Source organism: Mauremys mutica, chromosome 2 (genome assembly GCF_020497125.1).
Source record: "Mauremys mutica isolate MM-2020 ecotype Southern chromosome 2, ASM2049712v1, whole genome shotgun sequence".
Classification (NCBI taxonomy): Eukaryota; Metazoa; Chordata; order Testudines; family Geoemydidae; genus Mauremys; species Mauremys mutica.
This window is the reverse complement of record NC_059073.1, coordinates 236,708,261-236,735,929: the sequence shown is the minus strand read 5'-3', so window position 1 is coordinate 236,735,929 and position 27,669 is coordinate 236,708,261. Positions and strand designations below refer to the sequence as shown.

The 27,669-nt window shown below is 43.0% G+C and overlaps 1 pseudogene; it reads left to right on the top strand.

The window, feature by feature from the left end:
• Window positions 1-15,289: 15,289 nt before the first annotated feature.
• LOC123363990 overlaps window positions 15,290-27,669 on the top strand; it is a 184,822-nt pseudogene continuing 172,442 nt past the window's right edge.

Here is a 27,669-nt window from a genome sequence, read left to right as displayed (position 1 = left end):
TACAGTGAAGTGCTGGAACAGCCTCACAATAGGAGTTGCAGGGACAAGCAACTTAATTTTAAGAGAGCTGGACAAATTTCTGAGTGGGATTGCATGATGTGGTTGGTTAGGGGAGCTGGCTTCACAGCCCTGAGCGTCCCTTTTGGTTCATGTTTTATGTTCCTGAAATATCATGCTTAAGGAATTCAGCTGGTCACCTGCAGGGATTCCCCCCCCCCCCCATTGTATTCTGGTGTTTATCTCCTTCCTCTAAAGCATTAGAGATGGCCCTGGCTGGAGATGGGACACTGGATGAGGTGGGCTGCTGCTCTCAGGTGTTACTGAGAATTTTCTTATGTGCTTAGCCAGCTGGCTCTTGCTCATGTGCTCAGGGTCTAACTGACCACCATGTGTGGAGTTGGGAAGGCATCTTCCCCAAGTCAGATTGGCAGTGAGCTGGGGGCGTGAGGGGGTTGTCTTCCTCTGCAGCATGTGGTGCAGTTCTTGTGTTAGAATCATCAGGGTATATCTTATTAACTCAATTCCTTGCCATGCCCGGTGCACCTCCGCACCTCCTATTCTCTGCCTGTGACAGTTTAATCTCCTGAGGGATTTAATACTTTGGTCTAATTTCAGTTGTTGGGTTTAATGCCTGGGTGTTGGAGGCCTGTGATATACAGCAGGTCAGACTAGGTGATCTGTTTGTCGCTTCTGGCCTCAAAGTCTGACATTTGGACCTGAAGATTGTCTATTTCAAACCAAAGATGATTTTTAAAATTAATTGAGTGGTTTCATAAAATAGAACTCCTAAAAAGGGAAATGGCATTCTTCCTTCCAAAGCGCACACTTTCCTTAAATCATAAACAAAACAGTCTTCAGTATTCTACAGTAATGACTCAAAATACTGTAGAGACATTATTGTAAACTATAGTGTTGTGGATCATGACAGTGTAAAAGAAAAAAAAAGGTTTAAGTTGCCATTTAAGTATAAAAAACAAAGCAGCTATTAAACTAAGTCTTAGCCTAATATCGCAGAACCTGTAAATGCAGGGGGCTTACATCAAAAGCAAATAAAAACAGCAAAATAGTCAGTGTGACCCTACCTTAAAATAGCAATATTTAAAAACAAAAATAAAAAATACAAAAATAAGCAAAACATAACATAAACAAACTGCAAATGTTTTTAATTAATGCATGACAGTAAAATGTATAAATGCTTGTGTAATATTGTTTGTACTTTAAAAAAACTAAGTCAAAGATGCTCTCTGTCAGTTGTGTTCTTTCCTTGCAATTGCATGTCCTAAACAAAGCTGTCTCTAATTTTGTTGCTTCCAACCTAAAACTAAAGTCTGTTTCTTCAACAATATTTGGTGCCGTGAGACTCAGATGGCTACGCCTGGCTGACCAGTGACCGCTACTACAGACCATTCCCTTCGAACCCCAGGTGCCAAGCCAGAGATAAGAGACCAAGAGGTGTCAGAGGAGGACTGACCGTGGAGCCGTCTGTCCCTTTGGGCTCACGCCATGCAAACTTTTGCTTATGCAACAAGATCAGACGCAGAACGGTGTTGGAGAATTGGTTGCCCCATGTAAGGTCAATAATATGCATATGCGCGGCTGGGAAATGTGTTGTTGCCCCAGGGTAAGCCAATGTGTGGCTTAGGTCAGACCTATTGAGTTGAGGGGTTGTGGTAAATCCCTGAAAAAATAACACAGGTGTGTGCAGTCCGGACAAAGGGGTTGTGGTAAAGCCCTCAGGTTAAAAAAAAAAAGAGAGAGAGAGAGGAAAAAAACCTGATGCTCCGTGGTAAAAATTTCCTTTATAAATTAAAAAAAGCCAAAAATAAAAAACAAAAAACAAAAACAAACAATCAATCAAACAAACAAGAAACCATAGCTAGCAAGTTATAAAAAAACCACTGGCATAGCTTATTTTGGTTCAAAAATAAAACACTGGCCTGTTCAAATATGCTGCTCACAGCTAAAACTTGGCTAACAACCAAAAAAAAGGGGACTTAAATATGCCCAAACAGCTGTAAAATCTGCCAAACACTGCCAAGCATTAATAAAATGTGTTAGGTTTCTTTTCTCACAAATAAAAAAAGCACTACCCCAAAACCCTAGCAGCCTTGCCACTTCTTAAAACCAAAAAACTGGATCTATGTAAAGGTCCACCAACAAAAAACTGCTTTGGTTCCACGCTAAAAAGGCCTTTACCAAGTCCTGCTAACTATCAACACCGCTGTAAAGTTCCAAAAACTAACTGCCTGGACCCATGCTTCTCACTGCAAAAAACCCCTCCGCCTCAAAATAATTCCACTCCTACTATTAACCAGCCTCTCTCTCCTTCTAGTATTTCTTTTCCTCCTTCTAAACAGCAAAAGAAAAAAACAAGGTAAAGTGCTAGTAACCTCTCCCTTGTCCACTGACAAAGCTAACCTGAATTCAGTATTTGCTACAAAAACCAAAGCACTACAGGGTGATGTGCTGGTAACCTCTCCTCGGTATAATGCTAAGCCACAATTGCTTCCAAAAAAACCCCAAAAAGAAGAACAAAATAACCCCTCGCTCCGCTAAAATTGCCGAAGTCCAAAAATTCCTAACTACAAAAAATATTAACTAACCCTAATTAAAAAAACAAAAAAATTATACACTGGGGAAAAAAATACTTGTAAAACTCATGCTTGAGAATGTGGTATTAATTAAATTTTGGGGTTTATTCTACAGGCTGCGCCTTGTGTTTTTAAATAAGTACTTTCAGCATGTATTGCCCTCCCTAATTAAATTTTAAATAACAAATACCAAAGGCACCTTATTGCCACGGCCCCAGCCATCTCCTCCATTACACTATTACCCCTGTAATACATCCAAATACAAACAATGCCATATATCTAATAAAACCTAATGGCCAGAGCCTTCATACTTTAGTAATTTATTTAAATATTGTTTTAAAAAAATATTTTTAAAGTTCAAAATATCCCATATAAGCAAACAATTAAATAAAAAAAAACTAATAAAAAACAAATAAAAATATATAACATCACTACAAATAAGCTTCAAAATTTTAAAATTAAAGTTTTATAATGGGGTTAATATAATGGCCAAACCAAACGTCTATACTATATATTTTTAAAAAATTCCTTATTGTTTTGGTCACCCAATTAATAAATAATCAAACTCATACTCAAAGAGTATGTTTTGCTACTAAAAATTTTACTTGTACTGAAATAATCCCAGTAACTAATAATTTAACCTGTACCATATTACAGTATACCCCTTCCTATGCTATTAATGTTAATGCCTCTCAAAATTACCTACAAATATTTAAACAATAAATATAATATAACGCTATCCCCCAAAAATATTAAAATATCAAATAACAATAATTAATGCTGCATTAAAAACTGTAAAATTTACGCTGCCCCTATCCAGCTTTCAAATCACTTTCATGTATCCAAATTGCTCAAAGGAGCTGCCATCTGGCTAGCACAGCAAAAAGTAGAGGTCTACTCTTAAAAAAAAAAAAAGGCTTAGCTAAACACTCATAAAATGGTGCAAATAGTGCAGCAGCAATTTGAAATATTCTTAAGGACCAACAGAGCTAACCCAAGTACAAGCTAAAGTTGGTAAATACATGTTATTTCTGCCCTTAGTTTAATAACCCAAAAGCTGTTAACAAAAATAATATTAAAAATCACTAAGGCAAAAAAAAATTGCAATAATCTAGCATGTTCAAAAATTCAAAATTTCCTAAATGACCAACTAATGGCCATTCAAAATCATCTCAAGCATCAAGTGTGGCCCACTGCCCTTACTAGTGCTTCAAAAATGTCATCTAATTTGTGGCCATAAAAACATACTTAAAAATTTTCAAAATAAATGTGCAAGTACTCGCAGTGCTCCTTCCAAGCATATGGGCCGATAGGAGAGGTGTGGGCTCCCACATACCAAATCCTGCCAAGGACATAAAAAAATGCATGTACAATTAAATAATTCACTGTAATATCTAAAAAATTAAACCACCTAGTACTGTCTAGCCAATTTGTTCTCAGTGCTTCTAAAATAACAGCTAATATTTAAATTGCAATAAAAAAATCAGTAAACATTTTGGCCCTTAAAACCCCCATAGCTTTAATATGTAAAAAAATTAAAGCAAAAAAAATTGTCACAATATTTAATAAAATATTCTAACAAAATAATTACTGTTCCAAGCTAATAATAGCTGCATATACATTAAGGCCACCTCGTTACTAAATATGCATGTAAATTTCACCATAACCACAAAAAATCACATTATTTTTTGGCCTGCAAACAAGCCCTACAATCAAACCTTAGATATCAAATTATTTTAATTGAACCACTTTAATACCTAATCAATTTCAAAAATTGCGCTTACTCCTACCAAAGGTTCAAAAATTTTCTAACATTCAGGTTCAAATCCATGTGCTTCAAAATATATATTAAATTAAAAGACATGCTTTTCATACAGCCTATAAAGTGTCTATGTACTAATTATAATGTAATGTGCTATATAACTAAGGCAGTAAAACAACCCCAGCATATTATTACAATAAAAACATTAATGCGTGTATTGCTTTTATTGACTCTAAAAATATGTTGTTGTTGTAATAAATGTAATAACAAAATTGTCTTTCATGTTCATACTCATCATGCATTATTGTTATATCCATTTAACACTTATAAGGCTAATTCTAATCCTCCTAAGCTAAAAACAAAAATAGAAAGCTTAATGTAATTAAAAATTTTAAAATGTTAGTTATGCTAAAAAAAGCACAAAGGGAGGAGTGTAAAAGCAAAAACAACAACAACAACAACAACAACAAAAAAGAGGGTTTAAGTTGCCATTTAAGTATCAAAAAAAAAAAGGAACTGTTAAGCTAAGTCTTAGCCTAATATTGTGGAACGTATAAAAGCAAAGCTCACATCAAAAGCAAATAAAAACAGTAAAATAGTCAATGTAACTCAGCCTTAAAATAGCAATATTTAAAAACAAAAATGAAAATTACAAAAATAAGCAAAACATAACATAAACAAACTACAAATGTTTTAAATTAATACATGACACTAAAATATATAAATGCTTGTGTAATTTTTCTTGTACTTTAAAAAAACTAAAACAAAAATGCTCTCTGTCAGCTATGTTCTTCCCTTACAATTGCATGTCCTCAATAAAGCTGTCTCTAATTTTATTGCTTCCAACCAAAAAATAAAGTTTGTTTCTTCCACAACAGTTAAATACTGAAGCTTTATTTATAAGCTTATGTCCGTTCTAAGTTACCAACACATTTATTTCAGTCCACTGCTCTCCGTTCTGTTCAACTTTTAAATAATTGTGGTCATCTTTTACTTATAAAGGAGATTTAAAAAAAATAATGCAATTTTCTTTGACTTTCCCTGGTCTTCTACCAAGTGATAAGTGGGGCCCTTATATCTCACTGGGTTACTGCAGGAATTATTTGCCAACTCTTCCCTTTCTCCTCCTCTCACTTTCCCTTTGCTTCCCTGGTTTTTACTTTTTAAAGTTGCCTATTAACATTACAACTGGTCAAAAATTTTCAGATAGAACATTTTCCCATCATAAAATGCCATTTCATCGAAATCTAAACTTTCTGTGGGGCTGTGTCAACCCTGACAAAATTTTATTTTGGGGGGGAAAGCATTTTGATAATGCTAAACAACATGTATTTACAATGTTTAGCACAATGTGTCTCCAGTCTTGGCTGGGGCTTCTACACACAAAAAGAGCAGAACCTCTGTTTTACAAACTAATTGGGGACTGAGGAGTTCATAACATTGAAAAGTTCATAAAATTGAATATCTCGAAATAGCAGTAGGTACAGTGCGAGTTGCAGCATGGTGCACTGCATCACTTTCTCCTTGTCCTTCAAACCACAGCAAAACATTTTCCAACACACTGAAGGCCTCCAAATGGGAAGGGATGTCAACTTGTTCTTCATCAGATTTTCTACTTCCTCCCCCTAATCGGGGGGGGGGGGGGGAATGATTCCTGTCACTGGTTGTTCGTCAGATTGGTGGTCATAAAATCAAGGTTGCTGTAATAGTAAAATGGCCTGATTTTCTGATGTGCCAAGCACCCAGCAACTCCTCGAGAGTTCAAATAAGAATTGTGGGTGCTTAGCATCTTCAAACTTCTGGTCAAGACTTTCCTATTTAATTCTTCTTATATTCTTAGATGGCATTCATTGCTATGGTATCTGAGATCAACCACGACCACCACTAAGCCTATGGCCAGGTCTACTCTTGAAAAGTCTTTGCCAGTAAAGCTATACCAGTCTACTACACCAGCAAAACGCTCCAAATGTGGATGCAGGAGTTGTTCCTGTTCCCACTGAAATGGCAAATATCCCATTGACTCCATTGGGATTAACACAGTTTGGGGTTTGGGACAATCATGTATTTGTGCTTCTCACCTTTCCTCCCTGCTAATCTACAGACACAGACTTCTGAGCTATGGAAGCCAAGGACTTTATAAACTCTTAGGAAGAGTCAGTCCCTGTCCCAATGTGTTCTGTACAATGCCTAGCATAATGGGGACTGAAGTTGAGTCCTGTAATAAACTTGAGAACAAAAAATAATGTTATGGTAATGAGAGCGTGGGGCCCTAGAAATAAACAGACTTGCGGTGTAGGGTTTTGAGCAATATCGAAGTCCAGCTGTAAAGTAAAAAGTAGTGGTGGTGGTGGTGAAGAAAGCGATGGGAAATGTTGCCTTTTCTTTCAAAGGGAATTATATCATTTTACCCTGAACCTTGGGGGGGTGGAGGATGAAAAGAGGAATCATCATATGGGGCCCAGGCTTAAACTCCTTAATTAGGCAAAACTACCACTGCTTTCCCTGACTTTCCAAAACCCTTGGGCACTCAGATTCCAGCATGATGAGGATGATATCAGCACCCAGATGGGTGGAAAGATAATTATGGGATTCTGTTTTTGCACAGTGGAAAGGGGTGGGGAGCCACAGGGTCCTGTAAAGTCTGCATAAGTTTTCCCAGAGTAACTGAGAGACGTCCCTACAAGTGTGGTGACGAATCTGAGCTTCGGGGTGTTTTTCTGAATCAACCCTCTGAACTTCTTAGGAGACATTTAAACTCATTTAAGCAGGAAAGAACCACAATGGGAGGCTTTAGTCCTTTTACCCATTTCTGGTCCCCACAGCAGCTCGTCTTCACCGGAAATGGTTTTCTTGCTTTGGGCGGGGGTAACGGTGGGGAAGGAGTCACTGCCAGGAGATGTGGAAAGGGGGCCCCAGAGCGTTACCTTGAAACCTGATCCCCCGGGGTGGGACGGAAGGGAAACAAGGTAGCTGAAAAGTGGGCGGCCGGCAGCAGCCTGCTGTTTATAAGGGGCAGGGGGAAGCGGGCACGGAGGTTTAGGCAGAGCAGCGTCTGGGACACACCACAGCGGGGAGGCTGCCTGGGGCAGGGAGCGGAGGCAGGTGCGGGCGCTCCGCAGTCACCGCCGGGCTGGGAGCAGCGCAGGGAGCAGCGGGCAGGTGAGGCTCAGAACCGCTGGGACGGGGCCAGTCTCCTGCTGAGGAATCTCTCCCAGCCCCGAGCCCGGCTTCCCCTACCTGCCCCCCCCGCCCCGGGCAGGAGGCCGCCGGGGTTCGGCCCAGGGCTGAGCGATGGGGACGCTCCAGCCCCCCTGGCGCCAGCGGCGTGTCCGAGCGACCCCCTGGCCCAGCCCCTCCCCGCTCCCCGCTCCCCTCCCGCGGGGGCTCAGCGGCGCACGCGGGCAGCGGGGCCCCTTCCCCGGCAGGAGCGGGGCCGCGTCTCTGGGGGCTGCTCGCTCCGTGGCCAATGGCAGCTCGGCGTGACCCGCGCCAGGGGAGCCCTGCCTGCCGCCGGGACTGACAGCAAAGGGCTCGCGGGCACTGCGGGGGGCGGAGGGGACAGTCAGCGGGTCCGAGCCCGGCGGCACCAGGCGGGTGTAGTGTGTTAAAGTGCTCTGGGCAGGAATGTGCTACTGGCAGCAGTTACCGGTACCTAATGTGAGAAACTGCTATTGGAGTAAACTGCTCCCGGCTGTAGCAGATGCCTACAGGTAGCAGTTTCTTGCACTACGGTCCATGTGAAATTGCTACGTGTAGAAATGTGCTACCTGTAGCAGTCGTTTATAGTGTAGATTGTAAGAAACAGCTTCTGTAAAAAGATGCTGCTTCTCTCATAGGTCATGTTCTAGACCTTATTTTTTCTCTTCTCTGGACTCTCTTCAACTTGACCACATCTATCCTGAAATGTGGCACCCAGAACTGGACACAGCGGCTGTCCAGCTTCAGCGGTAATTTGGCGGGGGGCGTCCTGGTTTGAGAATTGGCCTGCTAAACCAGGGGTTGTGAGTTCAATCTTTGATGGGACCCTTTAGGGATTAGGGGATTGGCTCTGCGTTGAGCAGGGCGTTGGACTAGATGATCTCCTGACGTCCCTTCCAACCCTGATAATCTATGATTCTATGATCATGGGAGACTGTATCAAAAGCCTTACTAAAGGCAAGATAGACCATGTCAACCACTTCCCTACCATCCACAAGGCTTGTTACACTGTTAAAGAAAGCTATCAGTTTGGTTTTACACGTGAGACTACTTGAATTAGCTACATCAGGCCTTTTTTAGCATAGTAGAACCTGTCGCTGCTGTAGGTAGCCCAGTCCTACAGCTTGCAGTTTCTTATGTGTGTGTGTGAGAGAGAAAATGCAATGTGTAGGGATGTGCTACCTGTAACACTGCAATCTGATGAAGCTAATTCCTACAGATAGCAGTTTCTCACACCCTAGATATGTGAGACTGCTATCTGTAGCAGTTAGCTATGTCAGATTGCCCTTTTTAGCATAGTAGGACCTGTCGCTGCTGCAGGTAGCCCAGTCCTACTGGTAGCATTTTCTCACACACACTGCACTCTGTAGGGATGTGCTACCCAGCGTACACTGCCAAACCAAAGCTTCCCAAAATACAGTGGGATATCTATTCATGGTGCACCTCACTCTAAATCTGTACAAGTGCTTCTGGTGAGTACCCGGAGTGCTGAGACAAGGAGTCCAGGAGGCATACACACAAGTGGCATAGTGACTCTATGCTGACATAAATTGAGTTAACCCACACATAAAGTGTAGATATGGCCCTAGGCATATGAAATGTTTGGGAGAGGTAACAGGAACTGTATGAGTGTAGTCTAAGAGTCATTCAGGGGTTTAGGCTCAAGGCACTGGAACTGGCCTTACTGCACCCTACAGGCTCAGGAACAAAGAGGCACATAAAAAAATCATTTATTTATTAAAATTTCTTGACTCAAGGGTGTATAACTCATGTTTCACTGAAGTAAGTCTCAAGGATTATCTACACTGGCAAGTTAAAGCGCTCTAACTTGCTGGCTCAGGGGTGTGAAATATCACACACACACACACACACACACACACACACACACATCGCAGCAAGTTTGAGTGCTTTAAAGCACTATTGTGGACAGGCTCGGCCAGGGGTGGCTCCAAGCACCAGCCCACCAAGCGCATGCCTGGGGCAGCAAGCCGTGGGGGATGGCCTGCTGGTCGCTGTGAGGACAGCAGTCAAGCTGCCTTCAGTGGCATTTCTGCAGGAGGTCCGACGGTCCCCTGGCTTCGGCGGCAATTTGGCAGCAGGTACGCCGAAGGCGCAGGACCAGCGGACCTCCCGCAGGCATGCCGCCGAATCCACGTTACCAGCGGACCTCCTGCAGGCATGCCGCCGAAGGCTGCCTCACTGCCGTGCTTGGGGCGGCAAAATACACAGAGCTGCCCCTGGGCTCGGCTCCCAGTGCTTGGAGCTAATCCCCTCATTGAGGTGGATTACCAGGAGCACGGGCACCCATGGCAGCGCTTTGAACTTTGTAGTGTAGACATGGCCTTAGTAGGTTAGATCAGACAAAGAAGAGTTGCATTGACTAGGCATGGGAATGCCTGTGCCTTTAAGAACCCAGCCTTGTGCTTGTTCCTTTAAGAACCCAGCCCTGGGAAGCGGATGCTGAGAGGTGCTGTCTGTGAGAGAAGAAATTTTAAAAAGCCCCTTTGCCCCCCACCATTTTTGCAAACACGGATGTCTCAATGCCACTGGGGTAGCTGTTACCCCCTGTGCCCAGGGCTGGCTCCAGCTTTTTTGCCATCCCAAGTGGCGGGAAAAAAAAGAAAGAAAGAAAAACCTGGTTGAGCTGCTGCCAAAGTGCCGCTGAAGAGGAAGACGGAGTGAAGGACCCGCCGCCGAATTGCTGCCGAACACTGAAGCTGACCGAGTGAGCCGCCGCTGAACAGCCACCGCTGACCTGGATGTGCCGCCCCAACAATGGATGGTCTGCCTCCCCTTTCTATTGGCCACCCCAGGCACCTGCTTCCTTTGCTGGTGCCTGGAGCCAGCCCTGACTGTGCCCCTGCCTGTGGCAGGTTTTGCCCTCGTCATCCTCTGCCAGCACCTCACCTTGAGCTTAACTCCTGCTCCACCCCCCTAGCCCTGATTTTGCCCTTTAGCCTAGTGCTGCCTCCAGCTCCTTGACCTCTGAACCAGTCAATTTCCGCCCCCTGCTCAGACCCTGGCCACACTACCCCCTCCCAGCTCCAATTTGCAGCCTTTGCCCCCTTTTAACCCCTGCAAATAGCAGTCAGCAGATTTATGCGGCTAATAAGGGCAGGGTGAAGGGCAATGGCTTCAGCAGATGTTACTGAGCATGCTCAGTTCATGTGACCATACAAGAAAGCCACTTTGCCCAAATAAAAAAGCCTCTTGTCCCCTCAACAAGCTATTTTTTGCAAACACTGGTGTCTCAGTGCCACTGGGATAACTGCTACCCCCACTGCCCCTGCTTGTGCCAAGACTTTGCCCTCTGTCACCCTCTGCCAATGCCTCACTCCTGGGCTTAACTCCATCTCCTCCCCCCCACATCCCTGATTTTTCTCTTTAGCCCCTCTCCTAATGATGCCTCCAGCTGATTGACCCCCCGATCAGTAAATTTCCACCCCCTGCTCAGACCCTGGCCACCCTCCTCTTCCAATTTGCCCCCTTTGCCACTTTTTAACCCCTCTCAAAAGCAGTCTGCAGGATCCTGTGGCTAATAAGGGCACGGTGAAGGGGAGTGACTTCAGCAGATTAACTGAGCATAAGTAGGACATTACTACGGAGAGCACTTTATTACACTACACTCGCAGCGGGGCTCAGGCAGTGATTTAAAGGGCCCTGGGCGGTAGCAGTGGGCAGCCAGGAGCCACTGGCCCTTTAATTCACCCCCGGAGCCCTGGGAAAGCAGGCGGTAGGCTATGAATAGCTTGGCTTTCCCACCATGTGGGAGAGACCAGTTAGGAAGCAGAGGGAGGAACAGGTCTGCCTGCAGTCTACCAGCACAGCACTTCCAGGCCCAGCAACTGGCCTAACTTGTAACCCCAGCCTGCAGAAAAGCCCCAGGAGGGGACAATCCACCTGTCGCTGCCTGCCAGCAACCAGAGGAGATGGCAGGAGAGACAGGCTTTCACTGCTTCCAGCCTGTCTGCCCTGCAGCCAGCCCACACCAGATCTGGGGTTTTAGAACCCAGGGGTTCCAAGCTTTAAAGACTGTCAGCACTGTTTCAGAATGGAGTGGGCGGTTAGTCCATTTCCAGTGATCGCTAGGCAGGACCTGCTTGCCCGAATCAGTCTCCTGACCACTCAGCCAGAAATAGAACCTGAGGGAGTATCCGGCATTAGGACATGGCTACACTTGCAGATGTAGAGCGCTTTGAATTAAACCAGCCTTCGGAGAGGGCAGCAGGGAAAGTGCTGCATACTGTCCACACTGACAGCTTCAAGCGCACGGGCGTGGCCACATTTGCAGCACTTGCAGCAACACTGGGAGCAGCTATCCCAGCATGCAAGTGACTGCAACGTGCTTTTCAAATTGGGGTGTGTGGAGTGGAGTGTGAGAGGGAAAGTGTTGTGTGTATGTGTTGGGGGAGGCAGAGAGTGGGTTTTTGGGGGGCTGAGAGCATGTCAACATGATGTCTTGTGCATTCAGACAGCAGCAGATCCCCACCCGCAGCATTCTGCAGTAATGGTTGCTTTGTCTCGGAGCAGATAAGCATGCCGGTTGTCAGAAATGGAGCTTTGAAAGGGCATATCCGCATTCATGCAGTGATTCCAAAACAATGACAAGAGTGGCCACTTGACTTAAGGGGATTATGGGATGTTTCTGCAGGCCGATCAGAGCGCAGTAATGCAACACCCTGTTCACACTGGTGCTGCAGCGCTCCAGCGGAGGCGCATCAAACGTTATTCCACACGCCGAGGTGGAGTACCAGGTCTAGTTGCGGAGTCAGAACGCTCTACGTGCCTTGCCAGTGGGGACAAGTAGTGAGCTAGGGCGCCCGTGCCTGGTTTCATGCACTCTAATTCACAAGTGTAGCCAAGCCCTTAGAGTTATATGGGCAGTTAGGTTGTAATTTTGCACCATGAAGGCACATTTCATCTGCGGAAGGATTTTGATCTACCTGGATCATCAAGACCTGCACTGCCCATTCCCAGTATAATAAAGTGTGTTTCTAACAGTATTTTCTTACAGGCCTGCAACATGTCTCTACATGCACCACCTGAGATGCAGGGAACAGACAGAACTGGGGGTGGGAGTGGGAAGAGACACTTTAGTTTAGGAACATTCAGAGAGTATGTGGTCACATGACCTAGCATGCCTCTTGGCAGAGCCTTTAGTAATTACAAAGCATTATTGATCTCTAATCATTTTAATCATTTAATATTTTCACTGATTGTCTATTTCTCTTTGGTCATGTCCTTATATAAAGTTTATAGTTATTTTTTATAATGTGTTTGCTTATGTGAGTTTGAATTATTTGTGAGTTCAAGTGCTGTAGCCACAGCCTTAGTGTGGTTATCCCTTGTCTTACTGGAAGCACCACCAAGTAGCTTGATCCTTTAGCATGCCAGGGTAGGGAGGCAGGCACCTACCAGCAGCACACACAACTGAGCCCAGGGTGACCAAAACTTTGCAACTGTCCAAAAACGGTGAAGTACCCCTCTCCTGTTTGCACTGCAGTCACGTACTAAGCCAGCACTGACAAGGGGGGTTACATCTCTACTTTGTTAAATAAACTTTTGCTCATTTTCACTATAAACGTATCTAAGTGTCGTGTGTTAAGCAAAGAGGTGATCTGAGCTGGAACTGGTAAGCTGGGGTGTACTGTTCCTTTCCAAACAGCAAATCTGTAAATACTGTGAGTTTGCAGTGGAGCAGGGAGATGCTCGGAGAGCTCAGGGGTTGGAATGAGCCTACCGCTAACCTGTAAAGAGACAGCAGGGCCTGCCTAGGCCTAAATGGGAGTGCTTGTGTTGCCTGTGGCCACTGGAGTTGAGGAGCTGACCCCCATCAGGCACAGACAAGACTTTCTCGTGCTAAGGGCAGGAGGCAACGGCCCTGGGTACCCCCAGGAAGCAGGCCACATTGTTGTCCTAATTTTTAAAAATGAACATAGTTCTTTAGAAAAGTAATTTACCCTGATGTAAAAATAGTATGTAATGATAATATTTTTTCTTCCCTGGGAAAAGTTGTTGAAAGGAAACAAATAATTAATAAAGAAACATAAACATATCTTAATGTGAACTCTTTGAATGGCTATTGTCTCTGAAAGGTTGTGCTGTTTTCTTGTGTATGCAGATTTTACACAAAGTGATCTACTTCTGCAAGTCTAATAACCATACAACAGAATAACACAATGAAGGATGATTTCATACATTACACAGAAAAGGAACCACTTAGTCCCAGTAAGTTTTTCAGTTAGTTGTTTCTTCTTTTGAATGTTAGGCTAGTTGTTGGAAGGATGTACTCCATTGCCACGAAACTAATCCACATGTTGAATCTTGTCTGGTAGCCATGAGGGATTTCTATGGAAAAACAGATCAGCCCTCCCATCGTCCTCCACAAATCATGCTGCCCTGGCTATTAAGCTTTCTTCTGTGGCGTCTTTACCCAGCGAGTATGGACCCTTCTTGGGGATCTGTGTGGAGGAAACAGCATTCAGAAAATATTCATAGCAAGCACTGAATACACGTATTCTCTTTTAACTTAATCACAGCACGGGCTGGGCGTAGCTCTGTGTGGCCTTTCTACCAACTTAAGTGACCCTGGTGTACCTAGTGAGTCACTCTAGTTTGAAAATAACTACGTCTCCCATCCTGCAAGCATTTATGCACATGAGTAGTCCCATTGAGTTTCAATGTGGCCGTTCACATGCCTAAAGTTATTGACATGCATCAGCAATGGGGCCTAAGTGTGCAAATGCTCCACTATGTGAGTCAGGAACCAGTTTACTGCATTTGAAGTATTTTATATAATCATAACAAAAATAATAGTGTCCTGTAAGTCTCTACAAAGATGTTCTAAAAACTAGTGATGGAAAACACAGTAGTTATAGTTCAGGTTGAGAGAGGATAGACAGCTAGAACACTATTCTGTTCTGATTCCTCTGCCTGTTTCTTTCATCCACTTGTTATTTCTCATCTTATTCCTTGATTACAAACTCTTTTGGGTGGAGATCCTCTTTTTTTGCTTGTTTGTGCAGCCAAAGCACAGTAGGGTTGAGGCCTGTAGGTAGTACTGAAATGCCAACAAATATGTCTGCCTGTTCCACTCTAAGGCCCCAATCCTGCAAAGACAAAAGCCTGGTCTACACCTAAAAGTTAAGTCCACCTAGCTACATTTCTCAGAGGTGTGAAAAATTCATGCTCTTGCGAGACATAGATAAGCCGGCCTAAGCCCCAATGTAGGCACCATTAGGTTGACAGAAGAACTCTTCCAGCAACGTAGCAGGTGGATTCACTAATCCCTTCCACCATTGTAGTAAGTGTATATGCTACAGAGAGCATAGCTGCAGCTGTGCCACTGTCGCATTTCTAGTGTAGACATACACTTAGGCATTCCCTCAGTTTTTGCAAGGCTGAGGTCCAAGTTAATCTTTAATGACTTCCCTTAAAATTATTTTTTTGAGCTGAAAATAATGTTTGTTCTCAGCTTGGATGTGATCTTTGGGGAGGAAAAAATTGAAAGTTACCTGTTTCAAGAGCATGAGACAAATGTGGTTTTCCTGCTTTAAAAAAATCAACAGTTTTGGTGCTCCGATAATTCAGAAAGGGATTTATTGTTCTTCAATAGAATCTGACTTAAAAGACCTTACTATTTGTGAAAGCAAAACCTACCTTCCCCTCCACAGAATCTGCAAGTAATGGCTATTACAATCCTGCTTTCCAACATAATGAAAAACCAGAGCAGAATAACGAGTTACAGAAGAACAAGAAAAAGTAGGGGTTCCTTGATCTTAACATGCTGTTAAATTTCTTGCCCTGCCTTTCAAGAAAGGGTCTGGATTAATTTTTCATTAATCTCTTTAGAAAGAAAAATGAGGAGTCAAAGGAAAAGATGGTTGGCATTTTGAAATTGGTTAGTGCATAGTTTACTGGTTTGATTTATAGTTCTCATTGTTCCTTTTCTTTGCCTGTTGTACATTATGTTGACAGACGAATGTGCATCCACAATACTGCATTTCGAAAGGGAAGAAAGAGGTCTGTGCAAAACTTAGTATTGCCGCACAGCCATTTTGTGCATTGATCTCAGGCTCCACTCTTTAAAAATACGGCCTGTTGAGCAAAGTTCCCCCCACAGCTAACTGCCAGTGCTTGACGATGTTTCAGCACTACCACCATGACGGAGTGAAATTCACCCATGGTAAGGACTGAAGTGAAGCATGTGCGGTAAGTAGGGCCTTGCCCTGTGTCTCTCAACTGGAGATAATTTTACCATTCATGCACAATGTCTTATGAATTATCCAGGGAAACAAGTGCCCTGTTTTTCTTAAATGTAATAACTGCTACATACCCATTTCTGTTGGTAGGCAGCAGCCAAATGTTTGTTACTTACCTGTGCTAAGTAACACTTACACTGAGTAAATATGTGCTGTAGTAGAATGCACCCAGGGAGGCAGTGAGTTGCACAGGTGATGTTAGATACATTCTTTTTTCTGCAGATTAGGGGATTCATCCTGCCATCGTGTCCTAAATAAAAACTGGCCTAAAATGGTGTGTAAGCTTTTTCTAAGTGTATCCCATGTGTTGTGTTTGCCTTCATACTATCTAATTCATTGCTTCATAAAGTGCTTTGGGATACCCAAATTGCAAATGGTGCTATGTAAAAACAAATCCTATTCTGTGTGTCTTAGTAGGATATTGTCACAATTATGTGAATTTGTCAACCTTCAATTAATTCCTTTTTCTTTATATTCATGTAGTTTGTGTATGCCGATTGGCTGGATATCATTTTGATGATAATAGGCTTGATTGCAGCTGTTGCAAATGGAACAGGGATGCCACTTATTATTGTTGTTGCTGGAGAGATGACAAACAGCTTTGTGACAATTGGCCAAGCAGTAAATATGTCTTCAGGTAAATAAAATTTGTTCAACTTCTGAAAATATTTGTTAGGGTCTCTTAGGGCAGGTCTACACTACGCGGGAAAATCGATATAAGATATGCAACGTAGCTGAAGTCGAATTATCTTATATCGAATTACCTACCGTACTCACGGCGCGGGATCGATCTCCGCGGCGCCCCATGTCGACTCTGCTACCGCCGTTCGGGTTGCTGGAGTTACGGAGTCGACAGGAGCGCGTTTGGGGATCGATATATCGCGTCTAGATGAGATGCAATATATTGATCCCTGAGAAATCGATTGCTACCCGCCGATATGGAGGGTAGTGAAGACGTACCCTTATTTACTGGATTGGCAGAGGTTCAGGACGGAGTGCTGCTGTGGTGTTAAAAACCATGAAGAGCAGAGTGAATTCTGAGCAATCCTTCCTTTTTACCCTGCTGTATAGTACAGTAGCAAAACAGACACTTGATAAATTACAGAGCAGTACATTTGATAACTGTAAAACTATTTACTACTTTCTATAGCTTATAGTTAATCCATGGAATTCACTGCCCAACGAGGTCACAAAATCAAATTCTGTGATCGGATTTTTAAAACAACAAAATATGACCGTTAATTCTATTTTTCCTCTATATGAGCTAAGCTTATGATAAGGGCAATCATAACTTACCCTAAAATATATGTGCTGACACCTGGAAGGGGTCTGCTATTTCTCCCAGGTCTGAAAAGTTCTGCACATTCAGTTAGGTGCATTAGTAGTGAAATTTACCCTTTTTGCAGACAGCCAGCAAAACGCTGAGCCACCACTTGGACCCTATTTGGGTCCAGTTTTGAGGCTTGGGTGGAACCTAAGTGGTGCATAAAAGTCGGCCTTATGGTGTCTGCATGGATGAATTTTGCCTTATATGAGGTAGAAGGGGGAGTTATCAACTTCTGAAAAATCAGATATTGGCCACTGTTGGAATCTGAAGGTCAGATCAGATGAAACTATGATCTGACCAGTGCCCTTTGACGTAGTGAGCTAAACCCATGACATCACTCTACAGTAACCCTCTGAGCTGACTCAGAAGTTTGCCCTGTTTAATCCTCCACTGAAAGGATGATGGCCACCATGAAAGTTATAAATCTACCGAGCTGTTGCAGGGAATGTAGTGTCATGCAAAACACCCATAAGATTATGGCCTAAAACCGCCATGATTTGTTTTATGCCTGTTCTAATAAAACTGAATATTTTTATTTGTTATAATTAATCTTTCAGCTGTGATGAATAGTAGCTCTACTTGTCCAGTAATGCCAGGTTTGGATATAGAAACTGAAATGACCAGGTAAGAACCTCTGCAATTATTTTCATAAGAATAGCACAGTGTAGTTTCTATATTTTTTTTTTGTCCATTAGACTGTAAGCCAAATTTGGCCCTCAATTACATCCCATTGGCTTCAGCAGGGCTGAATGTGACCTGATGTGTCTAACTTATCTTGCAAGATGCAATTGACCTTATGGACTTTTACTATTTACTACAGGTTTGCCTACTACTATGTGGGTATTGGCTCTGCTGTAGTGATACTGAGCACCATCCAAGTCTGGACATTTCTGACCTCAGCTGCAAGACAGACAGCAAGAATCCGTCAAAAGTTTTTTTTTGCAGTACTTCACCAGGAAATAGCTTGGTTTGATATCAGCAAGATTGGAACGTTGAACACCCGACTGACGGAGTGAGAAGGGTTTATTTATCTATGCACCAGAAACCTGAACCAAAAAGAAGTCTGATGTTTACCTTTATAGAATTAGCTACAGGGAATTTCCAGGAAACCTTTTTAACTAAGACCCAAAATATTTCTTCTTTGTGAGGGAGGAATTCGTTACCAGTTTTCACTTCACTTTCAGGGTTTCAGTGACATTTCCACTGCGAGGGCTTATGCTGTGAAATGCAATATCTTATTCCTCTAACATTGGCTTTGTAGTGTCTATGAGCTATTTTGCAAACTACTGTAGATAAACAGTTCTGCTGTCTCCAGCTAGTTTACAAACACTGAAAACCCTGACATTGTATGAAATGAAACTGCACTCATAGTTATAGGAACTGTTATCATTTTGAACCTGATCCAAAACCAGTTAAAATCATTAGGAATCTTTGGATCAGGTCCCATGTGCAGAGATTCAGAGGAAGGTATGATCAGGGTATGCAGAGTTTCTCCAGATTTAATGTTTGCAGGGAGGGATATGCCCAGTTTTTGGAAGATGTGAATCCTGAAGGGAATGAGAGAGGCTTGAATTTCACTAATCCTAGTTCCCACATATATAAATAACAAGAGAAAATTAGCATGACACACAATGATTTTTCAATTAATAATTTACTAACACTGTACTTGTCACTGTATAGGATGGAAAAAGGAGATATTTCTTGCCTCAAAGATCATAAAATCTAATAACAAAATTGAAGATGATTGGATACATAGGGGAACTTAGAGAAAAAAGTAATGTAAAGGTTTTGGGATGATTTTTTTTAATGGATTATTCCTTTTGGCTATTGCATGAATGAATTGGGTCACGTGTGATTGAGCAGGGGTAGCAATGGCAGAAGTCTATCTGGAGGTTACATCACAAACAATGAGTTGTGCTCTGCTAGTTCCTAGCCCCACAAAGAGCCATTGCTGCTGTTCAGTATCCACGTCCAAAATTCCTACTACCCAATGATTTGAACAGTAAAACTTCTGAGAAGCTTCTCTCCAGCAAAACAGAAAAATGTGTGAGGAGGAGGCATTCATCAAAGTTAACAAATCTCTTTTTAATTAACAGTGACATTAACACCATCCACGACGGCATCGGAGACAAGTTCTGTATATTTGTACAATTCTTTTCCACGTTTCTGACAGGGATTGTTATAGGATTCGTCTACGGATGGAAACTGACTTTGGTGATGTTGTCAGTTAGCCCTCTCCTTGTTGCAGCAGCAGCAGCTGGATCATTTGTAAGTGCTGAGGAAAAACAAATAAGAATTTTACCTCTAAAAACAGATTCAGAGGGAATGTAGTGTCATACTGCACCCCAAAGCAATATGACCCCAAAGTTTGGAGAGCATGGAAAGCAGCCCTTCTCCTACTCCACTGGCTCCTGCCCCAAAATTTGCAGAGCTCTGTCTACACTGAGCATCAGCGGGCAGGCATTAGCATGCCATGGAGGCCTGGACTGCTTCCAGCTAACACCACTCACCACATGGGAAGAGGATGATCAGCATTCATCAACTGTGACCACATTAGTAGATATTGCTTGTAATGCACAGAAAAATTTACAAAATGTTTCCATGTATAGATTGTGTTGGTTTTCGCTCCCCCTTTCCCCCACCTAAGCACTGAAAATGGTGGAGGAAGAAACAGGATTGTGACCTGTAATTAAGATAGCTAAGTTATTTACATGGCCTCCATTACTATAGTTTCTGAGTGCCACACAAGCTTCATCATGTTTAGCCTCACAACACCATGCAAGAGAGGGGATTCTCATGTTATACATGGAGAAGTGAAAAACGGAGAAAAATTACTTACCTAAACTTGCCCAGGAAAAGTGTATTGGAGTGGGGACTTGAACCCAGATTTGCTAAATTCTAGGCTCTTTTGCTAAATGCTTGATCACCCTTTGTATCAGTACATAATTTACACCATTTAAATAGATTTTCATAAAATACTTTACCCTTCCCCCCACCCTCCCAATTTTCCAGTTCCTGGCATCATTCACTACAAAAGAGCTGACTGCTTATGCTAGAGCAGGAGCTGTGGCGGAAGAAATTTTGACTTCTATCAGAACAGTTGTTGCTTTCAATGGACAGATGAAGGCATTAGCAAAGTGAGTTTTTTTTAACTAATTATTGATTGTACATAATATTTGGGAAAGTGATGTGGTTATTTTAAAAAAAATCAAAGATGATCAGTCAGTTTATCCCCCAGACAGCTGAGAAATTCAGATGAAGATAAATATGAGCATATGGAAGGAGATGTTTTCTGTCACTCATGAATATTTGCAATCACTCAATTGACCTACATTATGGAGGAGCATTGTAAGGTCCAATTTCCCTCTGACACTAATTTAAAGTTGAATTTGGAAGCTGAGGCTACAGAAAATGCAATCTTCTCTAAGGCTCCAGTTCAACAAAGCACTTATGCTAATACTTTAAGCACATGCACACGCACACTGAAATCATTCATTAAAGTGTTTACAGTTAAGTTCATGCTTTACTGGATCATGAGCTTAGGTAAGATTCCCTATCACTTTCCTATGTCATCGACTTCAAGGGAGCTACCCACATGCTTAAAGTTAAGTACATGCTTAGTGCTTTGCAAATAATCCTCATCTTGCTCTAATCTGAACAGCACCAATGATATCTGAGCAGTTTATGTGGAAAAAATTAATTGCACATCATTTTAGGATCCCTTCACTACTGCGTAAACTGTGCCATTCATTTTGGGCCTTCCCACTTTTGGTCAGGGCATTTTTGTACATAATATATGTGTCGAGAGGTTCCTACAAAGCTTCTGAGCATGTCATTGAACAATAAAATGATATGCATGTCCTCCTGAAATGTTCTGGGAACATTGCTGGGCTGAGCGGTGCTTTCTATAATGCCCTTCAGAAGCTAAAGGGGATTAGATAGCTAATGAGTGAACAGAAGCTGTTATTGATTGATGGAAAACCATAAGCTTGTAAAGGAATCACAAGCAAAAAGTTATACTTTTGGCCTGGCAATGAGTTGTTGTCTGCATTATGTGAAGAAGTACTTCATTCTGTAAGTTTTAAACCTACTACCTATTAATTTCATTGGGTACCCCTGGTTCTTATATTACATGAAGGGGTAAATAAGAATTTCCTATTCACTTTCCCTTCATTCATTTTCTAGACCTCTATCATATCCTCTCTTAGTCATCTCTTTTCTAAGATGAACAGTCCAGTCTTTTTAATCTCTCCTCAGATGGAAGTTGTTCCAAACCACTAATAATTTTTGTTGACCTTCTCTGTACCTTTTCTAATTCTAGTATATCTTATTTGAGATGGAGCAACCAGAACTGCACACATTATCTGAGGTGTGGGCATATCATGGATTTACACAGTGGCATTATGATATTTTCTCTCTTATTAGCGATCCCTTTCCTAATGGTTCCTATCATTCTGTTAGCTTTTTAGACAGCTGCTGGACATTGAGCAAATGTTTTCAGAGAATTGTCCATGATGTCTACAAGATCTTTCTTTAATTGTATCAGTTAAATTAGGCCCGATCGTTCTTTATGTATAGTTGGGATTGTTTTCCAATGTGCATTACTTTGCATTTATCAACATTGAATTTCATCTGCCATTTTGTTGCCCAGTCACACAGTTTTGTGAGATGCCTTTGTAGCTCTTTGCAGTCAGCTCTGGACTTAACTATGTTGAATAATTTTGTATCATCTGCAATTTTTGCACCTCATTGTTCACCCTCTTTTTTCATATAATTTATGAATATGTGAACAGCACAGGTCTCTGTACAGGGTCCCCAAAGGATCTATAATTTTTCCCTCCCTGCTGGGAAAACTGACCATTTATTCCTACCCTTTGTTTCCTATCATTCTTATCCCAAGTCTTTGCTTAAGAGCCTTTGTTTAGGACCTTGGTGTGGACTTTCTGAACTGGATCACCCATGTCCACATGCTTGCTGAAACTCTCAAAGAATTTTAATAGATTGGTGAGGCACAATTTCCATTTACAAAGTTGTGTTGACTGTTCCCCAACATATCATGTTTATCTGTGTGCCTGATAATTCACTCAGAGCAGCCATGGGCCAGATCCTCTGTTGATGTAAAATCAATGAAGCTGTGTTGATTCACACCATCTAAGAATCTAGATAATTGATTTTTATGGCAGAAAACCCTGGAAGCATGAGAGGAAGCTAGGGAGCTGAATGTCATCTGGGTACATACCAAATTTAACATTTATCATCTGTTTTCAGATATGATGTTAACCTGGAGAATGCTAGGAAAGTTGGAGTAAAAAAATCCATTACCACCTACACATCTTTGGGTTTCTCAGAGTTTATTTAATTTGGAGCCTTTGCTCTTGCATTTTGGTACGGAATCAAACTCACAGTGGAGGAGAAAGAGAATTATGACATCGGACGTGTGCTAATTGTAAGTACAGCACAGTATAGTCGATTCGCTGAGGCAAACTTTTTAAAAATGGTCTGTAAATTAAGTACTGCATAAAAAGATCTATAATTTCTGCTGAGGCACAACGTACCTATAAGACTAAATCTTAAAACATGTTTTAATATAAATCAACAGAAATGTTGAATCTACATACTTAAGACCTCAAAGTTCCTAAACAAATATTTCATTTGGTCACTGTCATGCTGTCTGGAGTGATTCACGACCATGAGTGCCTACCTCAGGGCAGGTTGTCAGAAAACAGGGTAGACACCCTAAACTGGTGCTGTGTTCTATAATTAGATTTCACCAAGCCAGTAACAAATGTGATTTCCTGGATCATTACACCAGTCTTACCATGAGGTCACAGACAGACTCTCCATCTATCTTGCCACACAAACAAACCTGACTTTGTGATAAAAGGTCATTTACACCAAAAATCACACCACATTCAGGTTGCTTCCAGTCCCAGAGACTAATCACTTACCCCAGATCAATTGGTATCCTAGATTTTATACCAAAGACAATGCTGGTAGACAATTCTGTAGTAAACTAACTAAAGATTTATTAGCTAAAAAAAGGTAATACGAGTTATTGAGAGATTAAAGCAGATAAAATATATGTACAAATGAGTCAGTTTATAATTTCAAATGATAGCAGAAATGTAGTGATCTGCCAGTTTTGCAAAAGTCTCTCAGTGTTCAGGGAATCTCCATCTCTATGTTCATTTATTTTGCCCTGTTAGAATCCAAAGAGTGCAGAGATGAAGGATTTTTCCTGAATCCATACTCATAGTTTTCTTCCCAAAGAAAACAAGCTGACAGGGTCAATACCCATGTGGGCTTTTCCTTTGATGGCAGAGAGTGAGGAATACATTTGGAGTCTTTGACCTTTGATCATCACACACAATGACCACTTGCTTTGAAATTAACACTTTTCTGTTAAATTCTTCATTTGCATTCCACAAGACTTCTTTCTCATTTGATGGATTATTTACTGACAGGGGCATACACTATGTGAATGTTTGCTACAGCATTATAACGGGATCCAGATAAGTGTTTAACTAATGCATTGTTTTCAGTGCATTAACATCCCATTAGTTTTCATGAAGTTTAAACACCAAATACATTCTTATACATGTAACAATAACTTTGCTCTATACTAATACACATGTGAATTGGCCTGGCTTCCAGCTATGCATCTGTAATCATTGAGTGAGGTCTGGAGCTTTGGCATGAGCTGGCGCCTGGTCTGCTAGTGTCACAGCCATGGGACCATCTTTCATTTTTTTAAATCCCTGCAAGGGATTATTGTACTTTATCAAAATTTTTAGATTATTTTTCCTTTGGAAAGGAATAAGGCCCTGATCCTGCAAAGACTTAGGTATGTGCGTTATGCACTGTGAGTAGCCCCACTGACTTCTGATGAGAACTTGACTTCAGTGGAACTAGTCACAAGGCATAATGTTACGTGTGCACTTTGAAGGATTGGGGCCTCAGGAAACTGTGGATTAACTCTCTTTGAGGACACTGAGGTTTTTATTATTGCAAAGAGATGGAGAGATGTCTAATTTCACTATTTATTCTCTTAATGGGAGTTAATAAAAGCAGGAGCAATAAAAAAAGCTAATCCAACTGTTAAAGGGCATGTGGGTGCACACAATAGCTACATTCACCACGTCCTGTGTCAAATCCAGGGAAAGATTAAAAACTGGGGGAGCTGGAAAAATACAACCTGAAATCTTAGTTTTGATTTTCTTTTTTATATTTTTTTTCTGGAAAAGCTCTTACAGAACCACCAGGATTACCATGATATTTAACACTAAGGAAACTGCAGGTCTGGAACCACTGTACACTAGCTCCTGTTTTGTTTCCCTGTAGGTATTACTCTCTGTGGTCCGTGGCGTATTCTTTCTCGGCCAGGGCTCCCCACACTTGGAATGTGTTGCCAGTGCTCGAGGTGCTGCCTATGAAGTGTACAAGGTCATCAGTAAGGTACTGTGACAGACCCAGACCAGTGGGGTACAGGAGTCTGGTAGAGGGCAAATATACTGGCCACTGGATGAACAATTTTCTGTTCCCTGAGTGACCAGAGCAGGGGCTGCCCTAGAGCAATCAGGAACCTGCTAGAACTAAATAAGACCAGCAAGCTAATCAAGACACCTGGAGCCAATTAAGAACTTTCTAGAATCAATTATGGCAGGCGGGCTAATCAGGACACCTGCTTTAAAGAGGACCTCCCATCAGTTAGTAGGGGTGTGTGCAAGGACCAGGGAGTGAGAAGCCGTGCTGCTGGAGGAGTGGAGAGTTCAAGCGTGATCAGGCTTCAGGAGGAAGATCCTGCAGTGAGGATAAAGAAGGTGCTGGGGAAGGCCATGAGGAAGTAGCCAAGGGAGTTGTAGCTGTCATGCAGCTGATACAGGGACCATTATAGACAACTGCTATCCACAGGGCCCTGGGCTTGAACCCCGTGTAGAGGTTGGGCCTGGGTTTCCCCCATCCCCCCAACTCCTGATAGGACACAGGAGGAGTTGACTTGGTCTGTGAGAAACACCAGAAGGGAAGGTCTAAATTGGAAAGGGATCTGGCCTGTCCCCAAGCCACTAGGTTTCCCCCATGCTGGCCACTGGTGAGGTTAGGTGAGTGGACAGCAGGTTTGAGCATTATCAAAAGTAGCCAAACTGAGGGCTGCCATGAATCTCTGAGGCAAACAAATCCGCCTATAACGCCTATAAGCGCAGGACCCATCAAGGCAGATGAGGAACTTTGTCATTTAATATCACTTTTCTAGCAGCCTGAAATTTCTGATTTATTTCTCAAAAAATTCAAAAAGTGAATGAACTGCATAGACTCAGACCACTGAAAACAAAAGTAAGATGACATTTTTCTTCATATTAAGGAGAGACGAGCCTTAAACAAAGCCCTAAATGAGCTTATTTCAAACTTGGGGGAAACTGAGATCTATAGCTCAACCTTACAGATTGGGGCCCTCTTTCCTGTTAGGTTTGTCACTCCCTCATTTATTTATTTTTTTAGAGTAAGTGGTGAAGAGCTAAGTGAAATGACATTGCTCTTTAAAACACAAGTATGTGGAGTGGACATGATTTCAGTTCAACTGCTTTTCATTTGGTGATTAACAGTGCTGTTGAAGTATCAGAGGGGTAGCCGTGTTAGTCTGGATCTGTAAAAAAGCAACAAAGGCCTTGTCTACACTACAAGACTATTTTGAATCTACTTAAGTCGAATTTGTGGATTCGACCTTATGAAGTCGAATTTGTGTATCCACAGTAAATATACTAATTCGAATTTCCGATTCCACATTAACAGGGCTGGCATCGACTTTCGAAGCGGTGCACTGTGGGAAGCTATCCCACAGTTCCCGCAGTCCCCGCTGCCCATTGGAATGCTGGGTAGAGCTCCCAATGCCTGCTGGGGGAAAAAATGTGTCGAGGGTGGTTTTGGGTAACTGTCGTCATCGAACCGTCAATCACGCCCTCCCTCCATGAAAGCGCCGGCGGGAAATCTGTTCGCGCACTTTTCTGGTCGGTTACAGCGCGGACGCCACAGCACTGCGAGCATGGAGCCCGCTGCGATCATCGCTGCACTTATGGCCGTTGTCAACTCCTCGCACCTTATCGTCCACCTCTTCCACAGTCAGCTGCTGAGAAATCGGGCGAGGAGGCTCCGGCAGCGCGGTGAGGAGAGTGGCGCAGACCTCTCACAAAGCAGGGTACGCCGCGCAGTGGAGATCATGGTGGCAATGGGTCAAGTTCATGGTGTGGAATGGCGATTCTGGGCCCGGGAAACAAGCACGGACTGGTGGGACCGCATAGTGCTGCAGGTCTGGGATGAAACAGAGTGGCTGCGAAACTTCAGGATGCGTAAGGGCACTTTCCTTGAACTCTGTGACTTGCTGGCCCCTGCCCTGAAGCGCCAGGACACACAGATGCGAGCAGCCCTGAGTGTGCAGAAGCGAGTGGCCATAGCCCTCTGGAAACTTGCAACGCCAGACAGCTACCGGTCAGTAGCGAACCACTTTGGCGTGGGCAAATCTACCGTGGGGGTTGCTGTGATTCAAGTAGCCCACGCAATCGTTGAGCAACTGCTCTCAAAGGTAGTGACTCTGGGAAACGTCCAGGTCGTCATAGATGGCTTCGCCGCGATGGGATTCCCAAACTGCGGTGGGGCTATAGATGGGACTCACATCCCTATCCTGGGACCGGCCCACCAGGCCAGCCAGTATATTAACCGAAAGGGCTACTTTTCAATGGTGCTGCAAGCACTGGTGGACCATAGGGGACGTTTTACCAACATCTTCGTCGGGTGGGCGGGCAAGGTTAATGACGCACGTGTGTTCAGGAACTCTGGTCTGTTTAGACGTCTCCAGGCAGGAACTTTCTTCCCGGACCACAAAATAACGGTTGGGGATGTGCAGATGCCTACAGTGATCCTCGGGGACCCAGCCTACCCGCTAATGCCCTGGCTCATGAAGCCCTATACAGGCGCCTTGGACAGTGAGAAGGAACTCTTCAACTACCGGCTGAGCAAGTGCAGAATGGTGGTGGAGTGTGCTTTCGGACGTCTTAAGGGGAGGTGGCGGAGCTTACTGACTCGCTCGGACATCAGCGAAAAGAATATCCCCGTAGTTATTGCTGCTTGCTGTGTGCTCCACAGTGTCTGTGAGAGCAAGGGCGAGACCTTTTTGGCCGGATGGGAGGTTGAGGCAAATCGCCTGGCTGCTGTTTACGCTCAGCCAGACACCCGTGCCGAAAGAATATCCCAGCGGGAAGCGCTGTGTATCCGGGAGGCTTTGAAAGCAAGTTTCCTCGGAGAGCAGGGTAACCTATGACTCTCCACTTGATTTTAAGAGAAGCTGATCCTGGGCCTGTGTCTCTATGTGTTGAGTGAGATCTGCGGTTACATACCCCGTTCTCCAAGTTTCCCCCACTTCCAAAACACGTTTTAAAACAAATTAAACGGAACAGTTATTGTTAATAAATCTTTCTTTTACTTTGCATTTCTGTTCAGGGTTTGAAACATGGACGCATACTGTGGTGGGTACGGTGTGCA